Raw genomic sequence first — 12,581 nt, forward strand, 5'->3', positions numbered from 1 at the left:
GACAAATGTCTGAAAGAACCATCCTACAGAACAAAGACTACAGGCCAGTTATTAAGAGGCTGTCTCCGGGTGGGGGAGGCATCTGGTCTCAGGGTGGGGGCCAACATCTGGTCTTAGTTCCTGATAGTCTTTTGTTTTACTGGATATGCATCAGAGACCAGAGCAACACCCTATACCCTTATCTTTCAGTTGTCATTGATAATGGCTATCAGCATAGACTTTCTGCCCTGGGGTCATCACATTCCTAAGGAACTCAAGAAACAAAGTTATCCACTTATAGCAGCTGGGAGGGGCCCTAAAATCCACAGAGCAAGTCAGTTAATCAGAGGTCATTCAAAGTTACAATATGGTTTCTTTTCTACAATATGGCTTTCCTTAGGTCAACCTTGTATCGAGCCAGTATCAATTATATCTGTTGCCAATCTTCCTTTTTCTTGTTTGAGGAAGATAGCCCTGAGCTAACATCTGTGCCAATCTTCCTCTACTTTGTGTGTGGGTCACTGCCACAGCATGGCTGACGAGTGGTGTAGGTCTGCGCCTGGGATCCAAACCCAGGAACCCGGGCTGACAAAGCGGAGCACGCCAAACCCAACCGCTACACCACAGGGCCAGCCTCTGTATTTCTTTTTTATTATGTCCTCTAGCTCAGTGCTTCTATTATGTCCTCTACCTCAAACGAGATCTCCCAGACAAATCACCTGAGAATCTTGTTAAAATGTAGACTCTTGTTGAAAAGAAACAACAAGTCCAAAATGGAGTCACTTATGCTAAGCCCACCAAGACTTAATACCTAACCTAATTGTAGTTTCAGCCTCTCCCAGGAGTGGAATTTTAAACCAATCAGTCTGGAATTTCCTGATTAACACTAGTGATGTGATATGCCTGATAAGACCCCCTATCTTCCCCTAAGGGAGGCAACCTTGTGTGAAATAATCCACTCTTTTAACTTCTTTGTCTTACCTTTTTTCTGCCTAAAAAAACTTTCCATTTTGTACAATTCCTTGGAGCTCCTATCTATTTGCTGGATGGAATGCTGCCCAATTCATGAATTGATGAATAAAGCCAATTAGATCTTTAACTTTGAATTTTTGTTGAATTTTTTGTTCTTTAACACTGATTCAGTAGGTCTGTGGTGAGGCCTGAGATTCTGCATTTCTAACAAATTCCTAGGTGATGCCCACACTGCTGGTCTAAGGACCATACGTTGAGGTGAAAGCCCTATGCTCCATCAGTAGTTTGAAAGTATGCAGGGCTGGCCCTGTGGCTTAGCAGTAAAGTGCATGCGCTCTGCTACTGGCGGCCCGGGTTCGGATCCCGGGTGCCCACCGACGCACAGCTTCTCCAGCCATGCTGAGGCCGTATCCCACATACAGCAACTAGAAGGATGTGCAGCTATGACATAAAACTATCTACTGGGGCTTTGGGGGAAAAATAAATAAATAAAATTATTAAAAAGAAAAGAAAAAACCTGCTTTCCTGGTTTTAAAAAAAAAGAAAGTATGCAGTAAGTGTCTTAAAAATCATTCAATGACTGCAGTATATAATTATTTTAACAAAATAGTGCTAATGGAAAAGATTGGAACATAATTTAATTTCCACATCTTATAAAATTTAATTACTTTTTCTTTATGTGTTTCTGATTGATATTTTTCTACTTTAAAAAAATTAATTTATCTTTTCAAATAGGTGTCAAATACCCATGGTAAGAAATTAAAAAGGTATATAAAGGTAGACAGTGAAAATAAGTTGCCTTGCCCCTAGCCCCTCAGTTCCTCTCTCCAGAGGCAACCACTGTTACTGATTTATTGTGAAATTTTCAAGGAATATTTTACCCATATACTTATTTTTCTTTTACACAGATGATAGGTTATTATACATTCTCTTCTGCCCCTTGCTTTTTATTAAATACTGAAAGCACTTGGAACAATATCCAGAATATATACCATTAGCTATTTATTTACACATATTGTTAATTCATTTAATCTTCACAACAACCCTGTGTAGTCAGTATAATTATTGTTTCCACTTTAGAGATGTAATTCAATCTAGTATACCCTACAGAGCCTCTACATTATGAAGATTTTTCCCTAGCCATACATATGCATCTCCACTCCTTTGTATGATATATCATAATTTATTTAACAAGTTCCCTATTGATGGACATTTAGGTTGTTTCCAGGACTTTGCTATTACAAATAGTGAGGCAATGAATTCTTTAGGCATATCATTTCATACTTGTAGGAATATATCTATAGGAAAATTCCTAAAAGAGGAATTACTGAGTCAAAGGAATGTGCATTTTAAATTTTGGTTGATACTGCCAAACTACCTTCCATGGATGAGTTTTGCCTGTCTGATGAGTGAGAAATGTTTTTCCTTGGGATTTCAGTTTGCACTTCTCTTACTGTGAGGGAGGCATCTATTCATATATTTAAGAGCCATTTTGATTTTCTTTACTGTGAACTGGTTGTCATTTACTTTTTTCTTCTACTAAGTCGTTGGTCTCTTGTTACTAATTTGTAAGTGCTCATTTTATATTAAGGAAGTTATTCTTTTGTCTGTGATATGTGGTGTACACGGTGTTTTCTGTTGTGGTGGTTGTTTGAATGTATCTGTGTGTGCATGTGTATGTGTGTGGCTTCTGGGTTTTGTGTCATACTTGGAAAGGACTTCCCCATTCCAAGATTATTTTTAAAAACCTATATTTTCTTCTAGTGCTTCTAAAGTTTATTTTTCAGTGTTTCATTTTGAGTCATCTAAAATGTGTTTTGGAATAAGAAGTGAGATATGGATCCAAATTCATGTTTTTCCAGATGGCTACCCATTGTCCCAAGACCATATATTGAACAATCTATATTTTCTGAACATTTCTTGAATAATCTATCTCTATGTATTTCTATATATTACTTCCTTTGTTATATGCTATATTCACATTTGTGTTTGGGTTTCTTTCTAGACTCTTTATCCCATTTCCATGTACCAGTGCCACTACTACACTATTTTAATTACTGTAGATGTATGATGTAGTTTTCCTACACATTCCTCTTACATTTTTCGCAATGTTCCCCCAGAGTTTCAGGAACACCATCATAGGGCATTGCAAGCCTGCAGTCTAAGAAAGGAATGCAGGTCTCTCAAGGCTTTACAGAAGAGTGATTTGTCCATGATGTCACCAAGCAAGAAGGGGCACAATCAGGATCAGAATGCAAGGATTTTCCTAGTTCCTCCATCTCTCCAGTTTTCCAGTGTGGGAGGGTAGAGGTGGCAGAGAGACTAGGTGGACTTTTCAGTCACCATCCACAACTAACAGGTCTCTAAGTCCTGTTGATTCCACTCTTCTAGTCTCTTTTGAATGGATCCTTCCTGCCATCAGCATCCTTAGACTTCCCCTGTTCCCCAGACTACTGCAACAGCTCTGGAAGCTTCCTGACCTCTCCCAACCCAGACCAGGTTATAAAGCCCTCTCTCTCACCACCTAGGCAATTTGTCAACAGGGCTCTCATTCCCCTTTTGTAATTATGATCATTAGTTGCGATTATCCACCCCCCCCCCAGGTAAGTTGTGTGACCACAGGGATCTTGTGTGCTTTGTTCATTAGAGTATCCCCAGCACCTTAGCACACAGTAGGCACTCAGTAAATACTCATTAAATGGATGTGGGAGTAAGGGGAGAGCCTAGTAAAATTTATAACTGGAGCATTTGTTTTTTTTTTTTTTTAACATTTTATTTATTTATTTTTTTCCCCCAAAGCCCCAGTAGATAGTTGTATGTCATAGGTGCACATCCTTCTAGTTGCTGTATGTGGGACGCCACCTCAGCATGGCCCCAGAAGCAGCGCGCCAGTGCACCCAGGATCTGAACCCAGGCGGCAAGCAGCGGAGCAGGCGCACTGAACCGCTAAGCCACAGGGCCGGCCCTAACTGCAGCGTTTGGTAGATGAACAGAGAGGAAAATCCTAACCTCAGTTTTCTAAGAACAGAAAGAATAGGAAAATAATATTTGCATCACAAATCCTTTTGAGGATTAACCAAAACATAGTATTTAAGCGCCTAGAAGAGTACCTGGCACGTAGCCAAATTTCAGTAGCTGGTAGGCACCGACTCCTCTCATTTTCCCCAAATTCCTCCGTCTTGCCCTAGGGTAAAGCAAAGGAGAGAAGCTGTTTGGGCCTCCCTAAGACACAGAGAGGTGGAAGGGAAGCCCCTGGACCGTTAAAAGGGAGAAAGGAATTTTTCCACCCTTGAGAGCCCAAAAGGCCCCATGTTGGATGGCTGTGCCTGAACTTTGCTGGAGCGCGCCCCGAAATGCCGGTGGAACAGCGGTGGCCTCCCGGTTCCGACAAGGGGAGGCTCTGGCAGGAGACCGGGCTGGGGTTGGGGGAGGCTCAGGCCTGGCCCCCCTGCCGCACACGGGGCCGGGCCTACAACAGCATACGCCGCCGGCTCCGCTGGCCCACTAGGGAGCCGAGCCGCACGCGGGGCCACACGTGGGTCACACGTGGGCTCGCTCCGCCCCAGACTCGGCAGAGGCGTCTCGGCGGCCGGCGGGGAAAGGCTCAGGCCGGCGGCAGGACACAAGCTCCTTTGTCCGTGGCGAGTAGGGGCGTCAGCTGCACGCCCCAAGCGGAGCGCGGCTGGCCTGCGGGCACCGGTCTGCGGCGCCCCAGGGAGCGCCTTCCCTGGGAGGGTGGGGTGAGAAACCCGGAGAGGGGAGCGGGGCATCTCCAGGTCAACTGGGTGGGTCCTCCATCACCCAGAGAACTTTCCACCGTCACCGAATGCCCGTGCTTCTTTCGTTAAAGCTGTCTTAAGTTTGCCTCCTCTGGAGGTAAAATTTAATCCAAGAGGAATAAAAGGCATACGAGCTCCGGTTATTATGCCCAAGGAACTCACACTTTACGGAAACAAAAGGAAAGCCTCCCGAGTTTGTCCAGAAGGAGCTAATGAGCAGAATGGACAGCAGGCGCCTGGGGAGGGCAGAGGAAGAGAGAGCCAGGCGGGCTGGAGCCATGTGGGCAGAGTGGAGGCCAGAAGATGTCCTCGCCAGGTGGCTGGAGCCGTGGCGATGCCACATGGAAACAAGATCTGTAAATGCTTACTGGACAAGACACGGATGAAGAGTCTGAGGAAATTGCTAAAGCCAAAAACCATAATCCAATTCAGCAAATAATTTTTCAATATATTTTTTAAGGTTGGTAATCTTTTATTAAAATGAAATATTATGTATAATGTCGGTTGTAAAATGGGTGAAAATAAATGCAGTCCTCAAAACATTCAAATCTACATTGTTAGGAAATACTTTTTTTAAATTTATTTTTATTTTTATTTTTTTAAATTAATTTTGTGTGTGTGTGTGTGTGTGTGTGAGGAATATCAGCCCTGAGCTAACATCCATGCCAATCCTCTTTTTGTTGAGGAAGACCCGCCCTGAGCTAACATCTATTGCCAATCCTCTTCCTTTTTTTCCCCTATTTCTCCCCAAAGCCCCAGTAGATAGCTGTATGTCAGTTGCACATCCTCCTAGTTGTAGTATGTGGGACACCGCCTCAGCATGGCCAGACAAATGGTGTGTCGGTGGGTGCCAGGATCCAAACTGGGCTGCCAGCATTGGAGTGTGAGCACTTAACCACTATGCCACAGGGCAGGCCCCCTGGAAATACTTTCTTGTTTGTGACCTTGAGGTACCTAGGTCCAGCTCCTGAAATTTACAAATGAGAAAAAAAAACACCCAGAATTGTTTGTTACTTGCTCAAACTTCCATCGTAAAATGCAGCATGTATTTCTACCAGCATTATCTCACTTTACCGTGAGTTGCAAATTTGGGATGAGGAAAGTGTTAAACTTCATGGAAATTGAGCTTTACAATACATCAGTAGTGTGTTCTAGAAATACATTGAATATTATTGGAACTGTGCAGGCGTCTTCCAATTCTGCTATTATTTCTTTTATTTTTCTTTCTTTTTTTTTTTTGTGAGGAAGATCAGCTCTCAGCTAACATCCATGCTAATCCTCCTCTTTTTGCTGAGGAAGACTGGCTCTGAGCTAACATCTATTGCCAATCCTCCTCCTTTTTTTTCCCCCCCCAAAGCCCCAGTAGATAGTTGTATGTCATAGTTGCACATCCTTCTAGTTCCTGTATGTGGGATGCGGCCTCAGCATGGCCAGAGAAGCGGTGCGTTGGTGCATGCCCGGGATCCGAACCCGGGCTGCCAGCAGTGGAGCGCACGCACTTAACCGCTAAGCCACAGGGCTGGCCCTCTTCCTCTATTTTGTATGTGGGCCACTGCCACAGCATGGCCGCTGAAGAGAGGTGTGGGTCTGCACCCAGGAGTCAAACTCAGGCCGCTGAAGCAGAGTGCACCCAACTTAACCACTAGGCCTTCCGGGCTGGTCCACTTTGTAAATTTTATTATTTTCAATCCTCAAATTGTAATATGTTTTAGCTTATTTAATAAACACAACCGTTTACTTTGTGTTTTTTAAAGAGCTTTACAATACTAAGATATATAATCTTTTTTTAATTTTATTGAGATCACATTGGTGTATAACATGTAAATTTCAGGTGTACATCATTATCTTTTGGCTTCTGTACAGACTGCATTGTGTTCACCATCAAAAGTCTAGTTTACCTCTGTCACCATACATATGTGCCCCTTTATGTATTTAATCTTCTTCACGATGGCATAGAGTGGAGACTGTTATCCTCATTTTTTCCAATGAGGCACAGAAAAGTAAAGTAACTTTCCCATTGTCACCTGCTCATAAGTGGCAAAGCCCTCTGGTTTCAGAACCCGTGCTCTTAATCACAAACCTATGCTGTGAGAATTATTATTTTCATATTATCTATAAGAAAAGTGAGGGCCAAAATAATACCTCAATTTTTTAAAATTAGAAAATATTTTAAATGCTCAGAAAAGTTTTTTTTTTTTCACTTGAGGAAGATTAGTCCTGAGCTAACACCTGTGCCAATCTTCCTCTATTTTGTATGTGAGTCACTGCCACAGTGTGGCTGCTGATGTGTGGTGTAGGTCCGCGCCAAGGAACCGAACCCAGGCCACCGAAGTGGAGCATGCTGAATGTAAATGCTAGGCCATGGGGCCGGCCCCCTCAGAAAAATTTTAAAACAAGTATAAATCTTAATCTTTTTCCGTATTTGACTTTGATTTTTTTTAAAGAAATAAAACATGATAGATGCAGTTGAAGCCCCCGTGTTCTACTCCCTGATCCCATTCCTCTCTCTTCTTCCTCTCTCCAGATGTACAATATTTGACATCGGTATTTATCCTCCCCCTGCATGTTTTACACTTTCACTACATTTATATACCCATAAACCAAATATAAATGCATACAATTTATTTTTAAGACATCCACATTTGGGGCTGGCCCCATGGCGGTTAAGTGTGTGCGCTCCACTGCTGGCGGCCTGGGTTTGGATCCCAGGCGTGCACCAAGGCACCGCTTGTCAAGCCGTGCTGTGGCAGCATCCCATATAACAGTGGACGAAGATGGACACAGATGTTAGCCCAGGGCCAGTCTTCCTCAGCAAAAAAGAAGAGGATTGGCATTGAATGTTAGCTCAGGGCTGGTCTTCCTCACACAAACACACACAAAAATATGGCTTCATATTTTGTGAGCTTTGCTTCTTCTGCTTCCCTCCTTTACTTTTATTTTTTAAATTAATTATTAATTAATTTTTTGTTGAGGAAGATTGGCCCTGAGCTAACATCTGTGCCAATCTTCCTCTATTTTGTATGTGGGACACCGCCACAGCATGGCCTGATGAGTGGCGTGTAGGTCCATTGTAGGAATCCGGGCCCACAAACCCCAGGCCACCAAAGTGGATCACGAAAACTTAACCACTATGCCACCAGGCCGACCTGTCTGCTTCTCTCCCTGACTTTCATTTGGGCCTTCTTCCTGTTTCTTCCTGGGATTCATTCCCAGCAGTTTTCCCTCATTGAAGGGCTTTGTCTTGGAAAGAACTTTGTTTGTAGTTCTGAGAGTTTATAGGGTCCAGTCTGCCCCATCACCATGTGACCTTATTGCATCTTCGTGGTCCTGTTGCACTGTTTGGTGAGCTGGACCTGCAGGATCCCCTCCCGGCTTCCATTGAGAGTTGGCGGTTGAAGGGTTCTCTTGCTTTCAGAGTTGTCAAAAGCTGAGTTCCTTCCCTTTGCCCCCGCCTGCACAGATTTTGATCCCATGCAAGTCTTGTAGCTGACAGGGTTTATTCTTGCCAGCTTGAATTTGTGGATTCAGAGGAATGCCTTGCTACCCAGGTTTATGGAGCTGTCACTCATGGGTCTTTGGTTTGCTATCCCACTTGCACTTTGCTGCCCTCCTAGTCTTCCCCCACTCCACTGATCTTGCCATATATTAATTTCATCATCATCTAATTTTAAATCTTTTATTATTTACACAAATTTCCTTGATAACCCAAGTAAGCTACCTCTCTGGCAGCTGTCAGCAGCTATGTTTGTCAGTCTCTTTTATCTAGTGGAGAGATCGCCCCAAGCTCTGGCTTTAGGCACCAAGCCTGACTCTAGCCCCAACACAGACTGGGGCGCTTTTTGTCCCCTCATTGCCTTGCTGCCTCCCCTGCATCTCTGCCAGGATCCTCGCAGCCTTGAGGCTTCAGTCCTGCTTGTGACTTTCTGTTCTACTTAGTTCAGGGCCACAGAGATGATATTCTGAGCTCAGCACTATCATTTTGGTGTTTTCTTGTGATGTTTTATCTATCCCTGCCATGTATTTAGAGCTGGGGGAGTGCCTAAAGAATGAACTCACAGAGCCATCTTGACTCAGAGTATCTCAAAAAACAGTTTTGAATGCACAATGCACAATGCACTGACAAGGCACTGAGAGGATACAAAAATGAATAAGAAAGGGCTCCCACTCTCAGAGAGATTAGAATCTAGTGAAAGAAGGTGGCCCGTAACATGCCACCATAAACAGACTCAAAAGTGCTCTACTGGAAGTGATTAGTAGAGCTGTGTGAGCCCACAAGAAGAAGCAAGGACTTGTGAGCAAGGGGGACAAGGAAGGCTTCTGAGAGGTAGTGGCTTTGAAATGGATCCTTTAGAGATGTTGTGGTGGGAGTGTACATGGTGGTTTGGGAACACCATCCTTGGAATTGGAGCACAGGCTGCCCATGGAGTGTGGAGGATATACTGAAGGGAGAGGCTAGAAGTTAGTGCGCAGGCTGTGGAGTTCACACAGATTTAGTTCCAATCCCACCTCCACCACTGGCTAGAAGTGTCAGCCTGGACAATTCACTTCATCTCTCTGAGCCTCAGTTTCATCTATAGAAAGGGAATAGAGTACTCTTGTCTCGGATGGTTGCTGTGAGAATAATTGGTGGTAACGTATATAAAGTCAGAGTAAACTCTTAATAAGTAGTAGCCATAATTATTACTAGGATTATGGAGGGCCTTGAATGTCAAGCTATTGACTTTTTTAAAGCTTTGTTGAGGTATAATTTACATACAATAACAAACTCAGCACTTTTGACTGCCACATACTGGTCCAACTTTTGCTCTCTGGAGCAGCGTCTGGAACATTACCCAGACTGTGATAGCCTTTGTGGTAGGCAGAGTAATGGCTCCTCGAAGATGGCCACTTCTTAATCTCAGGAACCTGTGAATATGTCAGGTTGCATGGCAAAGGGGAATTAAGGTTTCTAATCAACTGACCTGGAGATGGGGATGTTATCCTGAATTATCTGGTGGGTCCAATATAATCAAGAGAGTCCTTATGAGTAGAAGAGGGAGGCAGAAGAGGGAAAATCAGAGATCGTGTTTGACATTCCTGGACATGGCTTTGAAGATGGATGGAGCCATGAGCCAAGGAATGTGGGTGGTCTCTAGAAACTGGAAAAAAGCCAAGAATCAGATTGCCCTCTGGAGCCTCCAGGAAAACAGCCCTGCCAACACCTTGATTTTAGCCCAGTGAGACCCACTTTGGACTTCTGACCTCCAGAACTGAAAGATAATAAAAGTGTGTTGTTTTAAACCACTGAATTTGTAGTAATTTGTTACAGCAGAAATAGAGAACTAATACAGTCTTGAATAAATGCTTGTTGACTAACTGAATTAATGAATCAAGGTCAAGTCTACTACCTTTTTCATATAATAATCCTTCTAATTTTGGAGGAGAGAAGATTTAGTTTGGATCATGCTGTCTCTCTGTAAAGAACTCACATCTTAAATAACATGGAATTCCTGAGGTGGTGCTAAAATGATTTTGAGGTTGATTGAAGAGTGCTATAGACTGTCTGTATCCTCCCAAAACTGGTATGTTGAAACCTAATCCCCAATGTGAGGGTATTTGGAGGTGGGGCCTTTGACAAATGCTTTGATCATGAGGGTGGATCCCTCATGAATGGAATTAGTGCCCTTATAAAAGAGACTTCAGAGAGCTCCCTCAGTCCTTCCGCCATGTGAAGACAACGAGAAGATGGCTGTCTATGAACCAGGAAGTAAGCCCTCACTAGATACCAAATCTGCTGGTGCTTTGATCTTGGACTCCCAGCCTCTATCTAGAACTGTGAGAAATAAATTTCTGTTGTTTATAAGCCATCCAGTCTACAATATTCTGTTATAGCAGCCAGAATGGATTAAGACAGAGAGTTTGGGATAATTCCAGATTGGATGCACCATTGATATGGTAGTGATTTAAACCATATTCCCTTTGCTGCCACTCTAGCTGGGCCAACAGAAGGCACGCTGACCCCCACAAAGGAGCTGCCCTTCTTTCTTCTGCCCTCTGGGTGACTTCTTGAGCAGTGGTTCTCAAAGAGGCAGAGGGAGGAACATATCAGGGTCAGCTGGGTAACCTTAGAAACTATAAGTGCCCACTACTCACCCCTCTTACCTACCCAGAGAATCTTCTACGCCTTTTCTCCACCCTCCACCTGCTTGAGAATCATTGTCTTAAAGCAAATGCTATATGAGCAGAAAGGAGAAGTATACACATAGGGATTCACAAAGAAAATTCTTCAGAGATCTCGTTCTCATTTAGAGCTTGCTCTAACTCTTATCCTATGACTGTGTTCAAGCTGTTGACCTTTTTCCATGGACAGAGCATGCAAAAGCCCCAGGAAGACTGAGCCCAGCTAAATTTCTTCCCTTCTGCTCCTTTCTGTGTCACCTCCAGTCCTGGGAGGAGCAGGTTCTATTAGCTAGTTTTCCTCCTAGATGCTAGAGAACCTTCCTGTCCTTTGTGGGACCCAGCCGTTCCTATTTTGCTTTGGGCAGGGTTCTGTGTCCCAGAGTTAGGGACTGTGTTATGCTATGTCTTATCTGGTTCTTCAGTAAATGGATTCCCTTGGCTTCAAGCTTCTGATCCTACAGATGCCAGAAGCCTCCTTTGCCCTTTACTGGGGTTGCCAGAATCAGGACTTCCTATACTGGTCTCTATATGTTATTTCTCTGGCTTGAAATACCCTGTCTGCAGCCCCTCCACTGCAGTAGATCCTAGTCCTGTTAAAAAAGAAAAAGACTCTAGATGATCTTTAGGTTCCTTCTTAGCTCTGTGATTCTGGGCTTGTTCTGCCTCCAGCAGGTTCGCCAACCAAATTCTTAGAGTAATTTCTTGGATGAAGAAGTCATATTTCTCTACTGGATTGTTCTAACCCAGGCTGCACCTTATTTTCTCTAGAAGGCCCTGCTCTCAGGATGGTTGCCATTTTGTCCATACCCTGACAATATAGTTGGCCTTTAGGGATCCCAGATACTTCTGTTATTATCAGTTGGGTAAGAAAACTCTTCTCCTGTTTGCCTTTTAGATTCTCTTCCTCTTAGCTGCTCTGGCAGTTCCTCTGCTCCAACCACAAGGCTGCCGACTCTCACGACCTGCATGTCTCAGGTCTGGCTCATGGTCTCTGATCCTGCTCATTTGCTCCTGCAACCCCTTTTCTTAGCTGCAAACATCCACTCAGATTGGAGTGAGGAAGGGGAAAATGGACTCCATAAGGCCACACTTCCCTTTTACAGTATTTTAAAACAAATGTTAAGCCAGAATATAATAAGCTCCCAACACCAGAAGGGGCATCTTTCTCCACAAGGAGGAGATGTGCGCATGGCACACCTCCGTTGTTCGGCACTCAGGCAGCATTTTCGCACCACACAGGAGCAGAAATGTGCAGATGATGTGCTCAGCCCAGGGCTGTGCCTTCCTGAGGTCCTGGGGAGTAAGGGAGCTTCTCCTGAACCATATTCCTTTCGGGTAGTAAGTTTCTGGGCTGTTCCCCTCCCTCCTCCAAGGAGAGGCCTCTGTCTCTCCCAGCCGTCAGTCCCAGCACTGACATTCCTCCCAGTAGCACTAGCCCAGGGAGCTCCTGACTATGCCCAGGGTTTAATGACCCTTGGGTGAGGCCACATTAGACTCCCTGTAGGTTTAGGTCACATTCCAGCTATCAGAGGAGTCCCAGATTTAACCCAATTCCGGAGTCCATGAACAGCAATTCAACATTTCTAGGGGCTTAACATCAATTCTGCCTTTATACCTTTGAGCCAGAGATTTTTCTAGGACCATCTGGACTCTCTGGAGCTGCTGCCAATAGGACAGCAGGGAAACTCCAGA

This window comes from Diceros bicornis, chromosome 5, assembly GCF_020826845.1.
Source record: "Diceros bicornis minor isolate mBicDic1 chromosome 5, mDicBic1.mat.cur, whole genome shotgun sequence".
NCBI lineage: Eukaryota > Metazoa > Chordata > Mammalia > Perissodactyla > Rhinocerotidae > Diceros > Diceros bicornis.